The 16,968-nt window shown below is 39.6% G+C and overlaps 1 protein-coding gene across 2 annotated transcripts in view; it reads left to right on the plus strand.

Annotated features, from left to right (window-relative positions):
• The first annotated feature begins 4,017 nt into the window (after window positions 1-4,017).
• The window catches only part of nlgn3a (neuroligin 3a), a 114,409-nt gene continuing 101,458 nt past the window's right edge, over window positions 4,018-16,968 (plus strand). For both annotated transcript variants that reach the window (XM_042419730.1, XM_042419729.1), the window contains exon 1: window positions 4,018-4,281. The gene's annotated coding sequence lies outside the window, so the exon portion shown is untranslated. The remainder of the gene's footprint in view (window positions 4,282-16,968) is intronic.

Genomic DNA, 16,968 nt, shown 5'->3' on the forward strand with positions numbered 1-16,968 from the left:
TTACTTACTTACTAATAAAAGAGAAACTAACAGCTCAGGAGCAATGCTCAGTGAAATAACTATTGATCTTCCAGCGGAAATGATGCTGTCCCAGCAACTAAAGACATTATATGATTAAGTTGGGTTTAAGATAAACACATTGTAATAGTTAAAAGCAACAGCATTACTGCTGCAGAAGCAGACAATTACTGGAAAAATACTGCAGATAGAGTAAATGTGTGGCCTAAATAAAAAAAAGGTCTGAAAGCCTTTGTGCAGTACTGAAGAACCTGTATCACATGTTGATTTTACCATTTAGCTTTTCTAATCTGAGAGTCAAGAGTGTTGATGATTTCTGTGGGAATATATTCTTAAAAGAAATCAATACCTAACCAAAACAAGGAACACAATAATACTATATAATATTACTGCATATTGGGTTATTGCCCAGATATTCTTTTCTTCTGCAGAGGACAATGTAAGTGGATGGTCCCTTTTAAGACAATAGTCTTAAAAGGGAGTCTTATTAGTACAAAGACAACAAAATCTTAATACTTTAAGTACTTACTGCTTATTTTCTGGGCTGAAATAATTCTTAATTGATATACAGCTCTGGTCATCAGACTGTCAGTTGTCTTGTCTTGCTTTTCTGTCTTATTTATTTATCTCTTCCTCCTTGCATCTCCTGCTTGACATTTTGTCCTTAATCTTGACTGTATTTGACAGATCTGTGCTTTGTTGTCCTATGTATGTTTTTTTCTTCTGTTTTTCTTTTCTACTGTTCTGTGCATCCTGTAGTCTGTTGCTATTTCCCTTCATGTTTCTTGACAGGAGTTGTTAACTTTGCAGTTCTATATAAAGAATGTTGGGTATTTTGTAACATCTGGCCACAGACAAGTGAAAAGATTTGCCATTTAGGGCTGAGGAAATTTCCACTCATTTGCATTTTTATTGTCCATTAATGATAATCAAGCTCAGAAATAAATCTAATAAATGGTATCTAATGGTGGAACTCTCCATTAGCAGACATATATTTTACCACAGTAAGGATAGTAATACTGTGAGAGAGATTTAAATAGTGGTTAAAATTGTATGTATTTCTTGTATGTATTATATATGCTACAAATGTTGTTTTCAAATTAAGGGGTCAATGTTTATTCTCAATTCAAAGTGATAGTAATATCACTGTGACACTGTGGTGTAAGAAATCCTACTCATAGGCTAGTTGAGCTCTTGAACTTGTTTCTATCTGAGGGTTGTTTGCTGACCTTTGAGGTTAGCTAGAGATATCTTTGCCTTAAGCCTTATGTCTTAGAAACTGTGTGGATCATGATGACCTTGTTTGAAGTCATTGACCATGAGGTCTCTGTGAGATCATCATATGACCATACTTGTTTGTAACAAGGTGTAACAGTTTGTGGAAGTGTCCATTTAGGGACCTGATTGTTTTAAATTTTGCTTCTGTAGAGGTATAAAGCTTTCTGTTTTGTGTTTGCAATTTTCAGAGAAAAGGCTGACTGAACAACATGCTTTCTCTCCAAAAATACAAGATAATCATATTTTTGTTTTGTGTTTTTGTATTTGGACATTTGCATAATTGTTATTGATTGTGTGATGGATTGTACAATGTCTACAACTGCTTCAACAAGTAACAATGTTTAATGCTTTCTTTATGTCTTTGTGTGGTTTTTGAGCAACGATGAAAAATTTCCACGTCAAAACAAATGATGTGTCTGGCAGTGTATCCTTGTAAGCTCTGTATGCTGTTTGTAAGTTACTATGAGATAAAACTACCTGTGTGTAAGAGTCATTTCAACCTCAATCAATCAAAAGACTAAATCATGTTCAAATATACTGCGTATTGTTCCAAAAAAAGTGTTTTTTTATGTTTACAGTCAATTCTGTTCATTTTTAATAGTCTGCAATTTCTAGTATACAGAATGTGTTGTATGCAATAATATTGATAACCTTATTCAGCGTGTTAACCTTGGATCATTAACCATGTAGAGCATACTATTTTGATATTTCTGTCTTTCTTTCTTTCTTTTTCTTTTTTGCTCCTACATTCCAATTCTTTTATTTTTATGAAACAGTTTTCTGATTGTTCTGATTGAAGGCGAAATAATATGACTTTTCCTTTTTTTGTTTTGTTTTGTTTTTTTACTATTTATCACATGTGGGCAAATTAATTTGAATCAAAATAATGGAATAGAAACTCTCAATATTTTGTAGTTTTGACACATCATATTTCAAAAATTGTCAGAGAAAGGTAGTGGGATAGTGGGTGGAGAGCTAATATGCCTGCATTCTGATGTTGTGATGCTCATACTGACTCCTAAGGCATAGATATTAGTCTCCGGCATGCTTTTGAACTAACCCATCCAGTCGCCTTGGGCACAACATTCATCTGTTTGTGACTGAGTTGACACTCTCCTTGAGAGAAAAATTGTCCCTGTGAGTATGAATGACTCATCTGTACCCACCTGAAAAACTCACACACCCTCAACATGGTGTATTGACGTCCAAGCCCCCTCTCAGAAACCCTTGCAGTGTTGTTTTTTTGTTTGTTATGTTGATGGCTGTCAATAACTCCTAAGGGAGATGGGCAATTACATGCAACAAAAGTCCTTGTTCAGACTTGGATGAAGGACATTGTGAGTCATGGTCAACACCTGAAACTTCCCAACTATTGCTTCCTGTGCTTAAAACACAACAGGTCATACAGTGTGAATACATGCATTACATCTGTCTGCTGATGTTTGTGTCTCTGCCTCTTCTGTGATGGATTTTTTTCAAGAGGAATTTTCACTGCATGATTGTTGAATGTCAGTAAAAAAAAAAAGTCAACTCAAGTGTTATTGTTTGTTTAAACCTCAAAAGCAGTGCCGTTATTTTATTCAACACTTATTTCAGTTTGATGTATGAAGAGCTTGATTTCATCTCCCTATAATGCTGCAGGAAATGTAAAAGTCTGCTATTCAAATTCATAAGAAAAGCCAAAGTCAGCTTTATTTAAACAGGACATTTAAAAACAAATGGAGTACTGCACAACGGATAAAAAAAAAAAAAATGAAACACATAACAGACTGACACAAGGACAATAGAGGAGTGACACCGAAAAGACAAAACACTGATGATACAGTATTGATCTCAATTGGATTTAAAGGCCAAGGAGAAGAGATGGGTCTTCAGCCAAGATTTTAAAATGTCAACAGAGGGAGCAGACTTATGTGGAGGGATCAACTATTCCATATTATCATTTGGCCACTGAAATCCGCTGGAGTCATATAATATATAACAATTAGCTGATTCACTGATTAGTTGATCCACTAAAAAATCTGCAACTGTTTTGATAATCAATTAATTGTCTAAAGCAAAAATGCCAAAAATTCACTTCTTCCAGCCTCTCACATTTGAATACTTGCTGGTTTTCTTAGTCGTCTATGACAGTGAACTGAATATCTTTGGATTTTGGAGCGTTGGTCAAAAGAAAAAAAAAAAAAAAAAGAAATCGATAACAACTTCAAACTTCATCCCTGCAAAAAACATATTATGTAGCTTCTTAGGTGTCTAACTAAACTATGCAGCATGAGGAGACCTTGGATTTGCCTCCTCTTCATTCATTCACTATATTCAGCCTCATAAAAGTCCTTTACAGTCTTCTCTGCTCTTAACAGTTTACTAGTATTTTATCTTGATTTAAAGGGAGATTCCAAGAAAATGTAATAACTGTGTAAGAATTTCCCCGTAGGACCAGATTGTAGCACTAGAAAGAATCCTTTATTTGGATGATATAGTGTTTTTTGTGAAATATGACAAAATCCCAGTTTTGATGAGCTGTCAGAGAAGGCAGAGTTGCGAGGCATAAATCCTCTACTCCTTTTCATGTATGATGCGTGTGCCCTTGGTTACCTAGTAACTCTCCTCTCCATCTCCAATCGGCGCTCCCAACATCCAGGCCGAGATCGCGCAGCGCGCTCTCGCGAAGCTCGCGTTGAGCCCTAGAGTCAAGGCAAAAGCGTCAAAATGCACCAGGACTATAGGAGGAGCGCTTCCCGCTGAAAAAAAAACACAACAAACACGGGAGAAATACATTTAAAATGACAGAGGAGTGAGGATAATGAGAGCCGTTAACGCTTCACAGGAAGGTCATTCCCGAAAAACATAAGCAGCGCGCAGACTATACGGATATTTGGAGTACATACCCGACTGCAAGTGAAGACCCCGAAACAGTGAAACATTGTCCCGGCTTTTTATTTTCAGAAATCAAGGCATGGGGGGATTTACATCTCGGCAAGGCAGGTGAGTCATTTCATGATACTTGATAAGCAGCTGTGGAAAAAAAAATCTTAAGGCTGCGTGGTGAGTGACTTAAAAGGATGCGGGATAAATTGGCACATCGGGCTACTTGGATTGAAATTACATGACTTGCATCTCTATTTTTTTTCTGAAAAAAAGAAAGAGTGGCAGGCTATTTTGCAATGCTACCTCGACGCAGCGCTGTAAACTGGCACGAAGCACGTATAGACAGGCTACTTCCAAAACGCATTTGGATTTTTGTGACTTGAACGGACTACCCGGAGTCTTTATTAGAGGCTGGGAAAACTGCGCCTTGTGCGCACACTGGCACATGTATCATGCTCCAACACCCTGCGCTGCCCACGTCAATGCAGAAAATAAACGCCTGGGATAATTTGTTCAGAGCACTTGTTACTTGGGCATAAAGACATCTTGTGATGGAGCAGTGACGCGCAAGCTCTCTCTCTCTCTCTTCGCTCTTCCCCCCTAACAGAAATGAAATAGCCAGGTGACTCGCTGTAGGCAAATGGAAAAATAGCAAGCTCTGAAGAATAACGGAAATGAAACGAAGAATTCAAAACCGCGCAGGATGACATCAGATTTAAGATTTTATAACGCGAGTGGGATCTGCCACTAGAGTTTGTGGCAAGCTGTACTGAGGATAATCTGCCACAGGCGTATATGTGGGGATTCCCAATATCCAATTCTTATTTTTAAGTTAAGCACATGAATTGGTTGTCTTTAAAGTTCATTGGTGAATACACAGCTTGCTCAGTTTAAATGCCTAATTGTAATGCAGGAGGTTCAGAGCTTTGTGTCATTTTGAGTGACAAACACATTGAACTTGAGTCATATCTTTAATTAATGTGGTGCATATAGGTATTATTTCCATGCCTACTTATCTCTGACATGCTTTCTGATAGTAGCATTGAAATCCACCTCTACATTACGCAAAGGCATTGATCTTTTAGACTTATGCCATGAGTCTGCTAATTTTTTATTTTTTTTGTAGTAAACAGCATCTTTGTTAATCCCGAAACCACATGCACAGATTTCTTATGGAAGGAGAGGTGTTCATTTTAAAGCACCATAATGATCCCTGCAGGCCTCATACATCTACTTTCTCACATTGTGAAATTCTTGGACACATGGCGCAAGCTTACCAAGATAAATAGTCTCTTTGTAGTCAGTGGGCAGAAAGAATAATTAACTGTGAGAGGTGAATTCCCTAAAAGAAAGAAGAAAATGTCAAGCAAGAGTTGTCATGGTGATTGGTTGAATAAGCAATGTGTCCCTGAAACATAAGCATTTAGGAAATGATCCAGCCTTTTATTTGGCATGCATACCACGTTGTTGATGAAAGAAGCCCTTAATGGGCAATAATAACACAGACACATAGAATTCCTAGATCTTGCTGCGCGCCTTTAAAACCACCCTATGAAATCTGATTAGGAGTCTTTGGATTTCTGGTTTGATTTGGAGGAAAATTGTGCTCATTTATATTGAATGTGTGTCTTCAATATCATGTGTTATGCATTCTGCTGCTGCTGCTGCTTGCGAATTCTCTCTCTCTGGCCCTTCGGTGTTTGTATTCCAGTCCAGCAAAGTGCTATTTTTCAAGTTCCCTGCTGTTTTACTATCCATTATTCACTCTTTTACTGAATTATTCGGGGCTATGCTCGAGCTGTGTAACAATCATGGCAGCTTAATTTTTTTACCACAAAAAAATGAGGCTTTCTGTTTTGGCTGTTTGTAGCGTAATTACCTGGAAGAGTGCTCAACGAACATGCTCATTTGCTAGGCAGATTGGACTGGAGGGGCTGGGTTATCCAGGAGTGGTCAATGTGTGATCACTGACAGGCACACACACACTAACATACACTAACACACACACGTTTCTAGCAGCATTTCAAAGTGTAGCATTTAGTCTGTTGTTTACCCCCAAGTCTCGGGACTGCTCAAGAAAAGCTCGACAAGACTCGCTGTCTGCTGGAAAGGTCAGCAAGGCTTCGTCCTGACCTAACATGAATACACCTGAGTCCGTCTTGGCCTGTCTTAACATGGATGAGCCACTCATTGGTCTCTAGCCTGAGAGGCCTCTTGTTCTTTAGCCTTCACTTTCTCATTCAGCATGCTCTGGTTATTTTTCTCACATCCTATCGCCTGGACGGAGGTGTGTGGGCACACGTGCTCCTGCGTGTATATGCCGAGGTGTGTTTTGTATATATGAAAGAGGCTGCGGAAGGTTATTTGTGTTTTCTAATATTCTTCATTGTGTTTGACATGTTGTCTTGAAACAGCAAGAGCGGGAGCTGAATATTTTCCCAAATGGATACCTCTGACCTTCTGAAAATAAGTCCTATCACTGCTTATCCTACACCCGAGGAAAAGCCTGTCATTGTTCTAGCACGGTTTTCACAACTTTGCAATGTCATGCACCCATAAACAAAACAGGTTATTGTGAAGTATTCGGATTTAATGCAGATTAGTTTTCACTAATTTACCAAGCAAACAGCATGATTCCATTGGCCTTGATGGCTGATGGTTATAAAGACTCAGTGTATAAATGTCTTACCAAACTCCTTTTAAACTATCACTTCTTCTGTTGGCACTAGAGAAGAGAATCATTTAGAGTCTTCACATTATTGCCACTTAAAATGTAAATGATTTGAAGCCATCTCAGGGTTTTAATTGCCCTAAACAATAGCAATGGTGCATAGAGGTCTGAAAACCGATGAGGCAAAAAGCAGAAAAATCTTTTCAACTAAAGTCAAACTGTGCATGAGGACTGAGCATTTTCTTAATCCATTCACAGACGTAGATGAACAGTGACTAATGAATTAGGATAAACTTGTCGCTTCATATTTGCTCAGGACGGCTTGCTTTCATCATCATTAAATCACACCTTTTGTGACAGAAATACCGAAAAAATACCCCTATTGTGTTTTTTAAAGATATTGCTAGAAATGAGCCACAATTCACTAGATAGGTTTGTGTCACAGTCATTTTAATAATGAATAAGACATATTTGTTCAATCTGTGAGAAGATGAAAGAGCCTTTGTTTGACTAACAAAATGGTTTTGGCCTTAGGCACAAAGATATGCCTCAAGTCTACTGCACATAACATATTTAACAGAGATTTTACATTGTTGATGGCCCAAAAACATCTCCCCTGACTAACAGGTTTCCCTGCCAAAGACCAATGTCTGCTTAGTAAACAAGATTCTTTTGGACATCGCCATTCTAACTACAAAGCAGATGTCACACAGTATGTCTCCACTCACTGTCTGCCAGAAGTTATCTATTTATTATTTATCTATTAATTAGACGATTTACACTCAATAACACACGGACCGCACAGGCAGCCTACTGAGTTCAAATCAGAGATGTGACTTGATGTGCAGCAGCAGCGAGGAGCTATTTTTGATTGTTTTTCCCTTTTTTAAAGAAGACTTTTTAAAAATGCATCACATGGAGAGACACAGCGAGAGGTGGGGGTGGGGGAGTGAGAGGCTGTCATGATAGGGAGAGAGGGTTCTCAGATGCAAAGCTGTATTTTAGACTTACATAAGCTTAGACTGGGATGAAGCTCAGTTCAATTTCATTCATGTGGAACATGCAAACGACATGAATGACCTTTTTTTTAACTCTGGCGTACAGGAATCAATCCACTGAAGCAGTGTATGCAAGTTTGTTTACATCCCATTGATTCTATTTTGTGGCAGCCGCTTGGTTTGCACACTGTGATGCTCTCCACTTTCACTTTAAGACAACTAACTAACTCTCGAATTTATGTCTACATTTCTGCACTTTCTGTCCTCTAATAGTCCACATCTGGAGCTTACCAGCTCATTTAAATTTTAAAAATCTTAAGTCTAGAAGGAACAAAAAAAAAAAAAATCAGTAATTCTGTGCTCATGTTGTGGCTGACAGAGGTGAAGTCCTGCCTGTTTGTTTCCAAAAAGTTCACCTTAATCCGCATGATTCAAATTGCATTTTATTCCGCTTAATCCACCCTGAGAATATACAGACAAGTGACGGGGAATCAACACTTTTAAATCCTGGGGATGAACGTTACTGTCCAGGTAAAGTTGATGTGGCAGAGTGTGCCTTTCCCCTGTCAATTCTCCAGCTTCTTATCCAACTAAGCAATCACTAAGCCCCTTTCTCTCCTCATTTTCTTAACATGGAGTGAGTATTGTGTGGGTCTGGCAGGACACAGAGGCGAGGGCCCGTCTAATTCATGGGGTAAATTAGTGGAGATAAGGCCTGAGTCAGTACCTCCAGCCTACCATAGATCCCCTGGGGCAGGCTCTTAAGGAGCTTAGTAAAAGCCTGTCGTATGAAGACATGACATGGAGCTGGCTAAATGGGCTACGTTGGAGTGTCTTCCATCAACCTAATATTCATATATGGGTCACTGTCGTTCAAGCTTTAATCCCATTCAATTTATTCATTCTCAGTTATTAATTCAGAGTTTCAGGAAAATGTGGCACTATGTGTAAGAAAGGTGAAAGAGGGTGTATTAGTGAGGCTCTAATGCAGCTGCACAGCAAACTGACAAAACACTTAGGCCCACTCATAAGACCATGTTGTGTAAGACTATGAGTCTGTGCCACTAAAAATCAATAATGAATGCTGGTTTACCCAGAACTCCTCCAGAGTCACTGGGTCACATACACTGGGGAAACAATTAGAGGCTTCCTCTCGCTTCACAGTACTGCAGCTTCTTTTTTTTTTTTTTTTTTTTGTAGCTGCACGCATTTCCCTTAATTTTCCTCTAGGGTCCAGCAGCATGTCTGTGCTGCTGTTGAGAAATTACAGATACCGGCCGCAAAGTCTTTTCCAGCAAGAACTACAAAAGGCCACGTCAGGTCCCTGTGATATATATGTGGGGCCATGTGAAGTGGAAAGCATGGTGACGGATAGGACACCAGTCTTGCGGGTGTGTGTTAACCTCATAATGCTGACAGATTACAGATTTAAATATTTTAAATCTCACAGAGCACATGCTGCTGGTGATGAAGAGTGTGGAAATGACTGCAGTAATGCAAGAGATTAATAGAGATCTTTTCTCACTCTCCCACACACAACGCCACCAGTCGGCCATCGTATACTCACAGAACCCTGCGTCGCAAGTTTATCGTCTTTTTTTTTCACTCCGATGTTGCTTGTTTCATCTCCACACGAACACACACACATCTGTTACACTGGCATACAAATATTGATGTTTTTTTTTATTATTATGTTTTAACTTTATCCAAATCACTGCTGTTATTGAGCAAGCATCAATGTCATGCTGCTTCATCTCTCTATCTCTCTTAAGGCAAATTGTAAATAATGTAGAGGCATTTTCTGTTTTTAGGCAGACTGAGCACCACACTTTTTTTTTATCTGTGATTGTGATCGCACACAGAGAAGGCATTAGACCTTAGCTAGAGCTCTAGCTGCTAGAGACCTTGCTTATTTAGCTTGTATTATTCATTTCACTATTTTGACCACTGAGGAACCTGATGAACGAATAAAAATATTATGTGTGTCATAAAGATAAAGTACCAGAGTGTGATGGCTCAGTCGTTGTTGCCTCTCAGCAGAAGGGCCCACGGTTTGTCCCTGTATTCTACCATCATTCACAGCATTTTTTTATTTTTTTTTTACTCATGGCTGCAGCCAGGATTTTACAAACACTGAGGTCAAGAGTTCAAATTCCCTCACAGATATTTGACTAGCCCCTCAAAATGAAAATAATATGTTCCCCCCAAATTTTCTATATTAATTCAAGTGTTAAATTGATGTACTTTTACTTTTTTATTACCAGAATCAGACCTAAAAACTCACCATGTGTAACAGAAGAATGTAAATTCCTCTTCAGGTTATTAAAAAAAACCCAAATTCCCGCAAACAATAGTAAGTATGTGTCCTTGGTGTCCAGTGGTAGCTACATCTGCATCTTTACTCACATTTCCTCCCACATTCCACATACATACAAATCAGGTAGACTGGAGACTCTGAATGCCTGTAGGTATGAATTTGATGGAGTGGATGTCTGTGTATGTGTCAGCCCTTTGATTGGTGTCCAGCGTGTCCTGTCGTAGTTGTAGCCTGCAGTAACCTGAGTGGGAATAAATATGGATCAGCAATTAGTAAGCAACCAAATCTAATAGTTTTATGATGTGGAAGCTTTTTTTAAATGTGCCTTAATGACCTTGTAAACCATCTACCTTAATAGGATACCTGCTTTGGGATTGGTTTATTTTGGTGCTTACATGTAGACCTGCTCCTCACTGTAGTCTATTTATATCTCTTGCCAGCTTGGCAATGCTTCCTGATAGCCTTTGAGGACAGAGAAATTCCTCCATCAAGCTCAGGGCCCATCTGTGCCCATATTCCTCCCAAAAGGAGCCATCCTCCACAATTATAGCCTTCTTCCAATGATACCATCATCATGCCATCATTTTGTGTAAGAACAGGCTCCAGGAAATTGACTTGATATTAATCTGACAAAATTACCAAGAAAGGAAATTAGACTGGGGATTTTTTTCTGGCATTGATTGTGTTTTAAAGGCAAGATGCACGCTTTGCATTGCTCTGGGAGCTTTAGTAATAGAACATTTAGCTTATTGATTATTAAAAAATATTCTGTGACAAAACATATCAGGCTCTAAAACCCATGCTAAACAGAGTTTATTTCACCTATCGTGTTCTCTATGACATGCTACAGCTCATTACATTGATACAGATCCAGATTCACCTGAAAATCTGGGTCATTACAGAAATAGTCTTGTGGCTGACTCTCCCAAGATGGCAGCTCTGATGAATTGGTGGCTGTAGGTCACTATGACAATGGTTAGTGTGGAAAAATGAGGATGAGAGGAAGGGCTCAGGATTTTGATGAGTGTCTTGTTGATTTGAGGTTTTTTTAATCAAGAAAAGTTCAATTTTTGAGGAGTTTGGTGATGTGGGCGAACACATAAGACTAAGGGGATCCTCGAGGCACTTTTCTGATCCTTTAAGTAGCACAGATTTGAGGATTTTGCTATAACTGCCCAAATGATATGCTCCAAAATCCATAATCGCATATGATTTGTGGAATGCTGTACCTACTGTATGTAGGATGCAATTTGAACCATGAATATTAATAGGCTGTGTGACATTTTAAATACATCTTGATGTTTGTCTTGCCCAGTGAAAACCTGGAAAGAGACACATGTATTCAGTGTCTTGAGGGACTACAACCGGAAGGTAGATTTGCGGCGAGAGACTCCAGAGTTGTAGTTTCTCTCATAGGTCCTTTCGGCCTGCATTCACTGTGAATTTCAACCGGGTTTAAGTACAGGTGTTGAATGATATAATAGTGGTGGGCAGTTCAGTCCTGAAGCTGAAGAGTGAAATGATATTGTTGGATAGAAATGGTTCTGTGAGAGTAGCAGGAATGGAGAAGGGATCAGAGAGGATAAGAGCAAGGACAGGAGGAAGAGGTGAGATTGAAACGAAACAAGAGGAAAATGGTTAGGTTGGAGAAAGGTAAGCCTGGATAAGCCTTTTGACAAGTGAGCTCTGGGCTGGAGAAAGCCAGTCAAACAAAAATCTCCCATGTTTGTTTTATTCATGCTGCGGACAACTATGGCTTTACCATCTTTTTTTTTGTTGTTGTTGTTGTTTTACAGCGATACGCAAAGTACAAGCAGAATACAAATGCTACTGAATTGTATCCTGGAGTTTTTCCTGTGCTCTCTCTTTTATGTGAAGATTTTTGATTGAGCCAGATCTCCCTGCCATGTTGAAAATAACTAAATGATTCAACGTTTTTCTGACACCCCAGAATTTACTGGCATTCTCATCTCTTATTCTCTTTAATCACATCCTCTTCCAGTCCAAAACCTGCTGCACACACATTTCATGCATTTAAAATTCTACAGAACCCCTAACTCCAAAGCAAACGGTGACAATAGGCATTTATTGTTGAAGCTTTTTGGTAGCCTGGCACTCAGTAATATGTTAACTAATGGGATGTCGAATGGAGTTATTTGCTGTTGCTGCTGAAGAATAACAATTCACCAAACAGGATATTGAATTTACATTCTCTGAACCTCCTCTTGATTTGTATGACCAAGCTATCTCCCAAGTCTACATCCGAAATAAATTATTGAAATGAAGAAGCATTGTGAATTTTACAGTGCAAAAGGCATCAGAACTGCAAAATATATTTTCAGGAGGACTGCTAGACTGCTACACACCATTTTACTTGATTGAAAATACACCTGAAGGAAAGTCATTAGCCAGCGTACACACATACACACGCACACTTACACACTGCACCCCAAGACTCCTCAGGGTTGATTCTAATGATACCCATGTGATTTATCCAGCAGATCCATGATCAGTGTGTAAAAAGGAATCCAGAACTGACCTAATAAGCCATATCTTTGCCTTTGTTTCCCACTGTGCTTTTTGAAAGACATTAGGAAGCACGAATGAGGAAACCTTATCACAAAAGATGTCGTAAATGTGACATATATCCTCAGGGACGATTGCGCTTTGTGTCTCTGTGGCCCACTTTTCCTTCATATTGATGCTTTGCTGCACATGAATGACAAACAGTAGCATCACATGTAAAGGTCTTTCTAGTCGAATCCATTAGCAAAGGTCCGGAGCAGAGGCAACATATCCTCCATTGAGGAAATGTTTACTCTTTGCATTTAATTGTTCAACACAGTGTGAAAGGACTTGTCGAATTGGGTTAAACGTGGATCCTCAGTTTCCCTTTTAATCTGAGACTTGCACCCCATACCCACGCAAAAACAAAATGCTGCTACAGATAAAAAGCAACCAAAACAGTAGAGCATGGATATAGTGGTGAATGGCTCATAGAGGATATTTATGTAATCTCGGGGCACCAGGGCTGACTCAAACCCGACTCAGAGCTGCTGTTGCAGAGAGAGGCCCAAGGACAGTAGCAAATTTTCTAAATCCCTGGTAGACACAGAAAGTTAAGACAAGCAGTGTTGCAATAAAACAAAGCCCAACCCATTTATCTGAGCATCCCACACAACCCCTGGCCCAGATTTACAGCCCCGGGCATCCAGAGCTACCAAATCTTCTGGCAGCCTCTGCCACAGATATTGATAGGAAGCGCGAGAATTTTGAGCTGGAGGGGCTAACTTCCCAAAACATGAGCTGTCCCTTAATGCAGCTTGGAATCACACACCAAAAGTGTTTGATATAAAAATGTCATGCACTACTGTATAATCACATTGTAAATTGTGGTAAATTGTTTCTCATTGATTTTGCTCTTTCTCTGAACTTGCCTAGTAAGTATCTGATGGTATGTGGCATTAAGAGTTTATGGATTGTTTGACAAAGCCAGGTCTTTGATGAGCATTTGTACCCTCAGAGACAGAACACAGCCGCTATTCCATCAGCAACAAAATGCCTGTTTGAAAACAAATAAAAACAGGCCCTCTCTCATCATTAGATCTAAAGAACTTAATCCTGTGCAGAGGCGGTTCCTCTCTTTCCACTAAAAACCTTTTCTTTGTATCCATCACTTATGGATTTCCGTCATGGTGTATGTCTGCATACCAAGTTGCTAATGCTAACCTCTGGAGGCAGAGGGCAATCTTCGCCATCATGCCCCCTCTTTAGGTTATCCCGAGGGTGCAGATACAGATACTTTTCAAATTATCCACAAGATAAAAAAAAAAGATCTGTGGATTACAATAAGTCTTGTGCTGAGCTAGAAAAAAACATTAGTTATTATATCAAATGCTTTTGTTCCTGAAAAGTTAAAGCATTGCAGTTTGCTGCTATCATATAGTACAAACAAGCTTTGAATAAAGGATTTTATTCCTGCTGAGTGAAAATTTTCCCTTGATTTATCTCAGCATTTTTTCACTGCCAACTCATAAAACATGAAAAGGACAATACAAATCACCCCCACACACAAACATACACTCCACCACACAGAGACACACCTACACAAGCCAGTATTTATGGTAGCCAGTCTTTCTGTCCACCGCAGGGGTAAATATTGGTAATAGGTGACATACCATTTCGGCTCCGGGGGCTTTGCTTTTAGTATCTATGAAAATTGCAGGAAGGCCTTGTAGTCACATGAAATTGTACAGCAGGCATGGAGGCACTCTCATTGTTGTGTTTGCTCCTCGCAGAAGCTCCAAGGCTCTTCAGCTGGAAAACAACAATGGCCTCGTTGTTCTGTCTCTTCTACATTCATGCCTGGTAAAAGGAACATAAAACTCCCTTCCCTCTGCGAGCCCCTGCTAGTTGCTCTTGTATCGGCACAGTTCAGGCACAGAGGAATAGTTTTCAAAGTGTCACCGTTTAGGGCATGGTTTGGATGTCAGCAGCTAAATGAATAAATAATGTGCCCTCAAGTTGCATTTGATGTAGCGGGATCTGATCTGATATGACTTTTCACTCAAGCTAGCTAACATCCAGATGTTAGAGGAAAACCTTTTTTTTCCCCCCTCCGGTTGCTAATGAAACATGGAACAGGGAAAGCATTCGACGACAACAAGAACATTACGAAGAAGGTTGGAAAGAGGCAGATGGGTGGGATTGTTTTCTCATAAAAGCAAAATTGTATTGATCTTGCTGTGTTGCGTTGTGTGTAAAATCCTTATGCACGATCACAATTATACAATGTATCTACAGTGTGTGTTGGTATTGCTCTGGGCTTCTTTGCTGCTAAGTAGGCATAGAATAGGAAGAGAGATACAGTGCGTGTTGTGTGCAGTTTTTGAGGAAGTGCAGACAACCCGAGGCCAGATTTGCCTGCAGTGTTTGGACATGGCCTACTTCTAAGAGTCATTAATGTGGTCTTCTACTCTGTTTTAAGTACACAAATGGGATTTTAATTCATACTCAGAGTTCCGTATGCAGAGTGTCTTTTCTTTCTACTGCAGGCTAACCTAAATTCAGAGCTGTAGTTTACAATAATAGAAGATCTTGATAAAATATCATGGATTTCAGAAAGTGGTGACATCCTGTATGTGTGGCGCCTCACTGTATGACCTTGAGTACCCTCGGTAAGCCGCAGTGTCTGAGGATGTGTGCGGTTGGTACCGTAGTGGCCCACTCTTGTCTCATGGACTTTGTAGTGCGTGTGTGTGTGTTTGAATAATGTCCTGCAGGAGACACTCTAAGTGCAACGTCTAGGACTCAGGCGTCAGCAGTAATATCAGGGCAACCTCTCCTCTCCTCTGTGTGCAATGGCATGGGGGATATTACAGCATTAGAGCGCATGAATTATAGCCATATTGTTAGCTCAATGTCAGGGGACATTGACGTGTTTCTGGTACCAGCATGGCATCAGTCAAAAGCTAGAAAAGGAGAAATGGGGATTATGAAATGTATTTTAAGTATTTTCCTGCACACACTGTTTTGGACTCTGGTGATAAATGTAAGCCAATTTCACTGAATAATGCTATATTGAATTAGGATGCCACATTTGTCACAAACTGTTGTGAGCTTAAGGCCGCTCCACTGTTTGATCTGAAGGCTGCTGCGCTATCACAGAGCCAGGTGTGACTGAGTATTCTGTATCATAGTAAATGGATCTGTGCATTTCCCCAAAGAGAGATGGGGGGGTGGGGGGGAGAAAAAAAGAGAAAAGACCAACCAGTGCAATAACAAAGGATGCATTACCTAATAGATTTGGCAGAAATACAGAGTTCAGGGTGGTCTGATAAAGCTGGGTTACAGTACTTTAATCAATCACTAAGAACACGAGCCAATTTAGGAAGAAGCCTGACATTCAAGATAGGCTTTCAGACAGGATTAGAAATAGTGAATGGAGAGTAGACATATCTGCCAGGGCGAGCCGAAAGGACTGTTGTCAGGGGACAATGTTCCCTACTCCATGTGTGATATTGAAGCATGTCTCTGCCTTACACTCCCCCCACACACATTCTGTCTTCCCGGCCTTGCCCCTCAGTTACACTTGTTTTTTTTTTCAGTGAATGCAGATGAGTATTAGAAACAAGACAGCTTCGGTCTCCTCTATTGTTTACTCTCTCCCCTCAAGAAAGGGCACTGTCATTTAAAATGTCCCTCAGAGCTCATCATCATGTGGATTCTCTGGCCTGACTAATAATATCTAGAATATCAATGTGAACATGCAACATGTTTTTCTATACAGACACTGGAGGAAAAGCAGCTGCTTTTTTCCCCTCCAGGACATCTTTCCTGGTGCACCAGAAACTTTGTTGAATTTCTGATTAGCTGTTTTCTAAATTCCAGGATAAATCTGAGTATATCCTAGATTTTTTTTTTTAATTATCTATTTCCTGAAGCTTTCAGGTCCTCTAAAGGGAAATCCATGGCTCCAGCTCCAGCCCTTTAGCCCGAGTGGGATCAATGGGAAAAGCAGTCAGGGACTGTGATGGTGCTGGATAAGGGGACAGTTCAACTGTGGTGATTGATATCACCTCACTAATCCTCCTACATCTCCTCTAAATCCACCTGGATGTAGCTCTGAATGAGCCTGTAATGTGATGAATTAAGATTTAAACGCTCAGACCTCATTTACATTTCCAAATTTTTCATTCTTAATACAGTATAGATTATTTATTATTTGACAGAAGTGAAAACTAAAACTTGTATTTTTTTATGCTATTTTGTTTTGCATTTACAGCATTTAGGCTCTGCTGATGCTGCAAATATCTTTA

The sequence above is a fragment of the Thunnus maccoyii genome, chromosome 8, assembly GCF_910596095.1.
Source record: "Thunnus maccoyii chromosome 8, fThuMac1.1, whole genome shotgun sequence".
Classification (NCBI taxonomy): Eukaryota; Metazoa; Chordata; class Actinopteri; order Scombriformes; family Scombridae; genus Thunnus; species Thunnus maccoyii.